Raw genomic sequence first — 10441 nt, forward strand, 5'->3', positions numbered from 1 at the left:
CTCATGTATTTTGCCTCCCTAGTATAATATCTGCGAGTTGTGTTGTTCGCGTTTCAATTGGCTTGTTCGCGTTTCAATTGACGCTGATAGTACGCCCTTAAGTGGGCGCGTTTGGTTCTGTTTTTGAAACCCCGACAATTCCATTGGACAAGGGAAAAAACTTGCTGTCTTTGCGGGGGGGCGGCGCCCTTTAGGGTGTTGGTTGGGAGGGGACGCAGCCATGTTGATTTGAAGGGAGACTGCCTTGGAGAGCCGGCACAGGTTCCGTCACCTGCGGCTGGATCGGTTCCGGCTCTTCCTTGAGTTCGGTTAGATCGATGGGGCGGTTGAATATTGATGGGCGGTTTGCGTCTTTGAGGGGCCCCATTCGGCGTAGAAGCCTGGGGTTTGACTCCAGCCACGTCTTAATATTGGCCGTCACGGTGGCCCTAACCGTGGCCGTGACTGACTTGAACAGGTTTTCTTGAATTTGGCCGAAATTTGACATCTGAGTCGCTAGTGCGGCGAGGGCGTTTTCGAGGGCGGTGAAACGCGTGTCAGAGCTAGATGGTGTCTGGTCCACCGGCACTTGTTGCATCGGTTCCGGAGCTACCTGGGCAATAGGCGGGGAGGACCGAACCGTTTCTAGCGCATGAATTTTGGCCTGGAGTTGAGCATTTTGAGCCCGGAGAGTCTCGAGCTCACGGCGGAGGTTCGCAACCTCAGAGTTAGGGGGGGGGGGGAGAGGAGGAGGGAGGGTTGGTGGGGAAGAAGGTAGGGGAATGCGGGGGGACGGAGGAGGCCCGTCTCGGCTGCCTACCTTTGGCTGTGATGTCTTCTTTGGTGTGCCAAGCGGACGGCCCTCGAGAGGCGGAAAATCCCCGTTCTGGAATACTGATTCGCCTGGACCACGTGACGACTTTTGGCTTGTTGATGGAGGGGACTTGGAGACACGCCCGGGCAACGGGCCCGCCGGTGGCGCTGGTCCGGATGTGCCTTGCACCAGCTTGTTGCCAGGCGGGGGAACTTTTTGAGTGGTGTCAGTTCCCGGGGTCACTGCACACTGACGTTGCTTTCGTTGACCGGTTGGGTTTCCCGGTCGTTGCAGCCGCCGGAATTTTGCCTTGCAGTCTTGCGAGCCCGTAAGGTGGCCGCCACCGCAGACGATGCAGGAAGGGGTGCACTCGTGGGTCTCCAAGTTGCCGTCTTCGAGGACTGCGACCGTTTGGCCGCAGTGTCCGCAGCGATTGCGTTGAGGATCCGGGCATACGTCCACACGGTGGCCGATGGTGCCGCATCGGAAACACGCGGGAATAGACCGCTTGTATTCGCGTACCATGGTCACCACACTGTTATAGTGCGCGTAACGTGGCACTTTATGCCCCACGAAGGTGAGCAGGGCAATCGTCGACTTCCCCAGCTTGCGGATGAAGGCTATCTCTCCTCCGCGCCACTGGACTTTCGATTTCAGGGTGGTAGAAGTTTCCTGCTCATGGACGGTAATGATCCCCCTGCAGACTTCACCGTTGACTTTGGCGTGACCGACCATCGGGATGGAGCCTTTGGAAGCTTTCAGAGTAAATTCACGAGCGAGCGCGTTCGCCGCGTTCACGTCTTGAGTGGTGCCGATAACGATATTCTGGTCCCAGATGGGCCAGATACTAAGAGTGTCCACCGAGGAGGCATTAACATAGGCGGAGAGCAAAGCACCAAGCTCACCGTTCTGCAGAACCGTCTTCAGGGAGACCGTCATTCTGGGCTTGATGACGATCGTGAAGTCTTCTTTGCGGAGTCGAGGCATAGCGGCAGGTCGCCATTTCGTCGATCCCGCTGTTGGCGAGAGCTGATGGTTGGAACTTGAAGTATTTAGATGCACAGAAGCAGGCGCAGTCACGGAGGGTCCGTTCACTGCCGAGGTGTTGAGGCGCTGCTGGCGTTTGCGAAGTGCCACCAACGAGAAGAGGCCTTCATCCACGATCTGCTGCGTCGGAGTGGAAGTTTCAGGAGAAGACGGGGCTTCTGCGACGACTTCTGTCCATGCCATCGTCTCGGGATCGTACCCGCGGCGAGACATAAATGGGCCTAAAAGGCCCAAAAAATGGCGCACCCGGTCCAGCGCGATGTCTTGGGGTGCCGGGTGATGTTAACCGTCGAGTACAAGCAAAATTTTCGCGGTCGTAGAGAATTTTTTGGTGATCCGGACGAAAATTGTCGGAGCCGAAATGAGGCGCGTCCGCTCGAGACGCGGCCCTGGTAGCTTGGGAGTTGGCTGAAAAGCAGCGAGAGCTTTTCGCTTATACAGGCTTTACCTTAGCTAAGCCACAGCCATTTTTTTTTCGCTCATGGTTACCGACGCTGGCGACGACCCCGGATTGTCTGTGTCACCAGTTCATTAACACTGTCGCGTTGATATTAACATTATCATTAAGCAGCTGTTCATGAAAGGCAGCAGGTGTATGCGAGGAAAATATAAACTTAGCAGCACCAAATTATGCGGATATAAATGGTGGCACTGAATGCGGCTGAGCGCTAGTTCAACAGTTCAGAGAAAACTATGGAGCGTGCTTATTAAAGGATCACAAATATGAGAAGTTTCTTCTGTACAGCCATTTGCCACTGAGTAAAAGTCGACTTTTTTGGGTGCGATATGATTTGAGGGTGAACGTGGTGGAACATTTCAATTACGGGCGCCCTTGGGGTGTGGTACAACGAGGAAGCCAGCCATCTCCTATAAATGAAGCTTGGTGTCCGCAGATGGACAGCGCATGGCTAAAAACGGATGTGCAAGTGCCGATCTTGGAGACTACGCTGATAATAGCGAAGGTGCCACCATGAATGCACATCAAAGACCACCGTCACCATAGAAACATCACTTGCCTATTAGCCAAGGAACCACTCAGAATAGATGAGCACTCCCATGATATGGCGGGTCTCCTGGGCAAATCTAGAACGTGGCTACTCGACAACAAAAAGTGTGCATTGTTTCCATGGTCATGAAAACGGATCACAGTCGGAATTTTTTCTGCTTCGCCAATAGTTTTAGTGTTTGATGTGGCCAGATGTTGGATTTAAACGCCGACCATTTCCCATTTTAGTTCCGCAAACGACAGCTGTATTATTTGTCTATCTTCCGCTCCCTTCACATGTTAATTAACAACGTATCGATTTTTCTCGTATGCCATGCAAAAATCGCAAGAAATCGAAACGACTTCAACATGGTGGTTACTCAATGCCTAAGTGTTCTAAGAGAATAGAGAGAGCACATGCACATGGGAGGAGGAAACATTCACAGAGGCACATGTTCTGTCTTCCATGCGTTTATATTCAGTAATCTCAAGAGGTCTTGCACATGTCCGCAAAGAAAACAAATCTGCCTCTCCCGTAATCGAGAGTAGAGCAAGCATGAAATGTTTACGGGCATAACACATTGGTTGTAGATGGTACTAGCCAAAATCTTGAAATGGGTCTAGTGTTCACCACACCACACCACACTCTTCTTGTTGCGTCGAAGCGATCACCTGCAGTAGTGCGGGCTTAGGTAGGCAGCCGCGAACCGTGGCGGCCTGGTCTCTTTCGGGAGCGGCCGCATAATCATGGCGTTGTCGGCAGCGGCGAGCAGTCTTCTGCTATGGCGTATCACTCGCAAAGCGATCGCTTTCCGCAAGACGCTTCCTCCCTCCCCTTCATCAGGCTCCATTGCTCGGCTTAAACAGCTGTGATGGCGGCGGCATTGAAATGCAGGACGATGCAGAAGCGTACGCGGAAAAGACGAGACGCAGGCCTGACAGGAATGTATAAGCAGCGCGTTCTAATACTCCGCGATCATGTATACATCTGCCTGCAAAAGGGGCAAACGTCATGAGCTGAAGTCCCAGCGGCCGGTCTTTTACATGCGCGAGTGGGGGACCGCAGCGCCATCCTTGGGGACGGCGCGGAAGCGGCCTCCCACGGCCCTCTCCCGTAGAGTCTGGTTAAATCTCGTACGGTGCCCGGATGCTCTCGTTTCAGTGCCCGGATGATCTCATTTCAGTGCCCGGATGAGTATAATTCAGTGCCCGGATGTTGGCTCTCGGTCTCGGCGTGACGTCACCATACTGCCGACAACGGGAGCTAAAAGCATTTCATGCTTAAAAAAAACGCACAAAATAAAACTATTGACGACACCTTGACCGTGCTTCCCACTGCGCTAACCTCAGGGAAAGCTGAGAGCTGCCTTTCACTCATGTGGTGGTTCTTTTGCTCCAGAAACTTTGCTGCGCATGCGCGACACACTGTTAACTTGTGTTGCTATGTGCTGCGTAGTACGGAACACAGTTCAACCGTTTTTTACCATTGCATCTAGTTACATGTGATTAAAGAAGAAAGTTGGCTTAGCTGGTGCTCATTAACATTTTGCCAACCTGCTCGGTTCCTTTTCGTTGTCAGTTCTGTTTTCTTTTTTAGAGCGGAGTACTATATCGCAACGAGCAACTACATCTTAAGTATTGTTAGCGACCGCCCGGTTCTATCAGCAGAGAGGAAGCTGTCACTTGGAGACAATTACAAACAGGCTCTTTCCCAAACCTACATATACTAAACAAAATGCACCCTACCATATACGCGGACAAATGTCCCTGGTGCGACGGAAAACCTACTCTCTATCACATCACATGGGCCTGCCAAAAGATAGACGTGGTCCCCAAAATACAAAACCCGAGTGCGGAGCAGTGGGAGACTCTGCTGTCCAGCGACCGCTGTGAAGACCAAGAAGGTCTGGTACAGCGAGCTCAACGGGCGGCAGTGGCCAGCGGAGCCCTGGACTGAGGGCAACCGACCACTGATTAGAGGCGGACGACTTCGACAGAGAAGACTCCTGGGGGTAAAATCAAGGAGAAAACGTCTCTGAAGATGCTCCCAAACCGCAGGAAAAAGGACTAGAGTAAAATAAAGTTTTTCCTTCCTTCCTTCCTACATCTTAAGAAGCTCATGGTTACTTGATTTGGCATTAGATGTTACTTACACCACACTTTGTGTTTGTTTCAAAAATTCAGGGGGCACTTTGACTGTCTAAAGTGCGTACAGGCGAAAGCGTTTTCCGCACCACTTTCCCTGCTTCTGTGGCACTGGTGGCGTCACATATAATTGAGTACTAATTACTAAGTGATGGCAACTAACTAATTAATGGTTAGTTACCGATCAATGCCTGAATAATAATTAACTGTTAATTAATGACGCTTAAGCTTCGCCTATAGGAGTGGAATGCGACAGCGTGTTGTAGCGCTGCTAGGGAGTCCGCGGAACGCCACCACCCGTTCGGCGCGATGCCTTGCCCTTTGAACGCGACGCTTTTTGAGGAAAGGAAATGGCGCAGTAATTCTCTGTCATCTCGGTGGACACCTGAACCGCATTGTAGAGGAAGGGAGGAAGTGGGAGTGAAAGAAGACAAAGAGGGCCCGTAATGAAGAAAATGAAAATTGTATTAGAGGAAAGGAAATTACGCAGTAACTGTCTCACATATCTAGGTGAACACCCGTCAAAATTCAGGGGGGCACTTTTTTGATCTATAGTGTGGTCAAGGGAGTCCATAGAACGCCATTTCCCATTCGGTTCTACGCCTCGCTCGTCGGTAAATTGGTTTTTGAGGAAAGGAAAGGTATCTGGTTTGGTTTGGTTTATGGGGTTTAACGTCCCAAAGCGACTAAGGCTATGTGAGACGCCGTAGTGGAGGGCTCCGGAAATTTCGACCACCTGGGGTTCTTTAACGTGCACTGTCTCTCATATCTCGGTGGACACCTATACCTCGCCGGAAGGGAGGAGGATGGGAGTGAGCGAAGACACCGTATTCACTTGACGCGCCTTTGTTCATTACAAACCATCGAGCTGGCATGGCGGAGTGGATAGCATGCTCGTCTCGCACGCCGAAGACCGGGGTTCGATTCCCGAGCTCGACCAATTTCCTACTCGGTTTTATTTATTTATATGGCCTGACTAGAAAAGTTAAGTAGGCTAATTGGGTAATTAAGCAATTAACTAAGCTCGGTCCCAATTGGAGCATCACTATACGATCCCTTCAATTGGTTGCATGGTTACTAGCCAAAGTACCGTTTGAAATTCGCGCACTGTGACGTCACGGCCGCTTCAATCAATTGAAAAGCGTGACATTTTTGTCGACAACTGGTGCTTACAACGATGAGACATTAAAGGCTTTCGCCTTAATACCTTGTTCCTGGAGCGTCGGATCGGCTAGTAGCACATTAGAACCAAGTCGCCCCCGCCGAACACCACACCATTATCGGCATTGAAGTTGCTGCCACCAAGTTGTATGCGGCAAAGCACAGGCGGACCTCTTCCCCTCGCTTCTGGCTTCCACACTGCTTCTCCTTCCCCCTGTTTCCTCTCTCCCGCTAATTATTGACGTCCTTCTCCCGGTCGTCTGTATCGAACTCTGAAAGATATGCGAATTCTCTTCTCCATAGCTGTCAGAAAGTATTGACGGCAAATAATAATGGCATTGACCAACTGTTTTAGGGGAATCCCACAAGGTGGAGTAGATTTGTAATAAGGGAGTAATTACTCATTGTCGTCCACCAAAGCGCAGCCATACGGCTACAAAGGAAAGCTAAACAGCTTTCTCAGAAACTTCGTAGTTAAAGAAAAATTCGTCCTGGTCCGGGGTTCGAACCCAGCACCACCGCTTACATCTGCAAGGCAACAAAAGCCTTATATCTAAAGTACACTAACAGATGATAGAGACAAACGCAGAAAACAAAATATGTTCACCGAGCACTGCGGCAGTCCAACGACCAGAGGTTCACGACGAAGCCGTTCCGCAGGTTGGCGAATGCTACCTCGGTGGTCCGTGGCTGGGCGAGTGGTGTTGACACGGGAGTCGAGCAGGCACGCTCTCTGAAGCTTAAACGGTGACTTGGGCTGACGGACAGCGGTCAAAGCCCTTCATATATAGGCACGCTCCGAGTTTTGTTTGTTCTTCCCGCCAAGGCAGGCGCGCACATATACACCCTATGAACTGTAAAATTTTCTTCTCCTTCTCGCGCAGGGCCACTTCCCCTTTTGTCAGGGGTGAAGCCCTTCATATACAGGCGCGCTCCGAGTTTTGTTTGTTCTTCCCGCCAAGGCAGGCGCGCACATATACACCGTATGAACTGTACAATTTTCTTCTCCTTCTCGCGCCGGGCCACTTCCCCTTTTGTCAGGGGTGAAGCCCTTCATATACAGGCACGCTCCGAGTTTTGTTTGTTCTTCCCGCCAAGGCAGGCGCGCACATATACACCCTATGAACTGTAAAATTTTCTTCTCCTTCTCGCGCAGGGCCACTTCCCCTTTTGTCAGGGGTGAAGCCCTTCATATGCAGGCACGCTCCGAGTTTTGTTTGTTCTTCCCGCCAAGGCAGGCGCGCACATATACACCGTATGAACTGTACAATTTTCTTCTCCTTCTCGCGCCGGGCCACTTCCCCTTTTGTCAGGGGTGAAGCCCTTCATATACAGGCGCGCTCCGAGTTTTGTTTGTTCTTCCCGCCAAGGCAGGCGCGCACATATACACCGTATGAACTGTACAATTTTCTTCTCCTTCTCGCGCCGGGCCACTTCCCCTTTTGTCAGGGGTGAAGCCCTTCATATACAGGCACGCTCCGAGTTTTGTTTGTTCTTCCCGCCAAGGCAGGCGCGCACATATACACCGTATGAACTGTACAATTTTCTTCTCCTTCTCGCGCCGGGCCACTTCCCCTTTTGTCAGGGGTGAAGCCCTTCATATACAGGCGCGCTCCGAGTTTTGTTTGTTCTTCCCGCCAAGGCAGGCGCGCACATATACACCGTATGAACTGTACAATTTTCTTCTCCTTCTCGCGCCGGGCCACTTCCCCTTTTGTCAGGGGTGAAGCCCTTCATATACAGGCGCGCTCCGAGTTTTGTTTGTTCTTCCCGCCAAGGCAGGCGCGCACATATACACCGTATGAACTGTACAATTTTCTTCTCCTTCTCGCGCCGGGCCACTTCCCCTTTTGTCAGGGGTGAAGCCCTTCATATACAGGCACGCTCCGAGTTTTGTTTGTTCTTCCCGCCAAGGCAGGCGCGCACATATACACCGTATGAACTGTACAATTTTCTTCTCCTTCTCGCGCCGGGCCACTTCCCCTTTTGTCAGGGGTGAAGCCCTTCATATACAGGCGCGCTCCGAGTTTTGTTTGTTCTTCCCGCCAAGGCAGGCGCGCACATATACACCGTATGAACTGTACAATTTTCTTCTCCTTCTCGCGCCGGGCCACTTCCCCTTTTGTCAGGGGTGAAGCCCTTCATATACAGGCGCGCTCCGAGTTTTGTTTGTTCTTCCCGCCAAGGCAGGCGCGCACATATACACCGTATGAACTGTACAATTTTCTTCTCGTTCTCGCGCCGGGCCACTTCCCCTTTTGTCAGGGGTGAAGCCCTTCATATAGAGGCGCGCTCCGAGTTATGTTTGTTCTTCCCGCCAAGGCAGGCGCGCACATATACACCGTATGAACTGTACAATTTTCTTCTCCTTCTCGCGCCGGGCCACTTCCCCTTTTGTCAGGGGTGAAGCCCTTCATATACAGGCACGCTCCGAGTTTTGTTTGTTCTTCCCGCCAAGGCAGGCGCGCACATATACACCGTATGAACTGTACAATTTTCTTCTCCTTCTCGCGCCGGGCCACTTCCCCTTTTGTCAGGGGTGAAGCCCTTCATATACAGGCGCGCTCCGAGTTTTGTTTGTTCTTCCCGCCAAGGCAGGCGCGCACATATACACCGTATGAACTGTACAATTTTCTTCTCCTTCTCGCGCCGGGCCACTTCCCCTTTTGTCAGAGGTGAAGCCCTTCATATACAGGCGCGCTCCGAGTTTTGTTTGTTCTTCCCGCCAAGGCAGGCGCGCACATATACACCGTATGAACTGTACAATTTTCTTCTCCTTCTCGCGCCGGGCCACTTCCCCTTTTGTCAGGGGTGAAGCCCTTCATATATAGGCGCGCTCCGAGTTTTGTTTGTTCTTCCCGCCAAGGCAGGCGCGCACATATACACCGTATGAACTGTACAATTTTCTTCTCCTTCTCGCGCCGGGCCACTTCCCCTTTTGTCAGGGGTGAAGCCCTTCATATACAGGCGCGCTCCGAGTTTTGTTTGTTCTTCTCGCCAAGGCAGGCGCGCACATATACACCGTATGAACTGTACAATTTTCTTCTCCGTCTCGCGCCGGGCCACTTCCCCTTCTGTCAGGGGTGAAGACTGGCTTCGAGAACCTTTGACTTCTTTGCTGTGTTGCGCAGCCGCCAGCGCGCGAGTAAAGTGGAGAGGGCATCACTCATCACCCTCAAGGCTACACCTTCCCCATGGGCAATGAGTAGAATTTACTTCAACCTTCTCGAATAATCGGTGCCGCGCGGACATGACTCCTTTGGTGCCGGGGTATGCATAGAAGGACTATTAAATGCTGCATCCTTGTAGCCTTGGAGAATTTGCGTGTTTCGCTAACCCCTACTCAGTTTCTGCATTCCTTCGCAGCAACAGACTACCCAATCATAGAGCTTGCTGCGAGGCTAATTGGTGCTGATACTTTGCCATAATAATGATGTTGTAAGCGATTACTAGAGTGTATTTAGTGTAATTTATAGAAGCGTGATGCGAATCTGCTCATGTTGATCGGGCGGTACACTCCGCACCAGCCAAATCGTCCTTGCAATCTAAAGGAACTGTAAAAACCCGCTTCCTCCTTCTGCATCAACTCGCGAACTTATTGAAAGATGAAAAGACCAGAACGGTTTAGTTTGAGTCACCTTTATTTTCAAAAGCATACTACGTATGGAAGATTGAAGAGAGAAAGTGCTCAAAGGGACATGACTAGTAGAGTACTAATTCAGGATCGACAAAAAATCAATAAAATAAAAACAAGGCACTGCCTGTATTTATAGCGAGAAAACTAAATCCAGAAACAAAATGCGCCAGCAAATTATGCAGTCCACTGAATACACTGCAGCATCAAAGGTGCACAAAGCCATTTACGAAATAAGCAGTGAGGGAGAATAAACATGAATTTGTCTTTAAAACGCCTTTAATATGTCATGTAAAAAAAGGAAATTAGTAAAGGAAATTGGAACAAAACTTCATGAAAAGTTCCGTATGAAGAATCAAATAAAAGAGCATCAATACGAAACGACAGCAAGTCAAAGTACTTTTATCATATATGAGGTTACTTAACAAGAGCAAAACCGTGGAAATGTCACCCGTATATAGGAGTTTGTGCAAGGATGAGTTCGTAAAAATATTGAACTCACGCTGTAATGTATTTTAATTTTGCTCATTAACTACGGTAAGGGACTCATGCATGACTTTTTGTTTATGTAACTTACGGTGGGCAAGTAAATAGCCTGAAGCTAAAAAGACGCTATAGAGCAAGTACATTGAAGTGTCTAAAGGGAGATAAGGTATGTGCAGCTGATGGTGCATTG

This window comes from Amblyomma mixtum, chromosome 8 (genome assembly GCF_055824585.1).
Source record: "Amblyomma mixtum isolate Tamu chromosome 8, ASM5582458v1, whole genome shotgun sequence".
In the NCBI taxonomy this organism is placed as follows: domain Eukaryota; kingdom Metazoa; phylum Arthropoda; class Arachnida; order Ixodida; family Ixodidae; genus Amblyomma; species Amblyomma mixtum.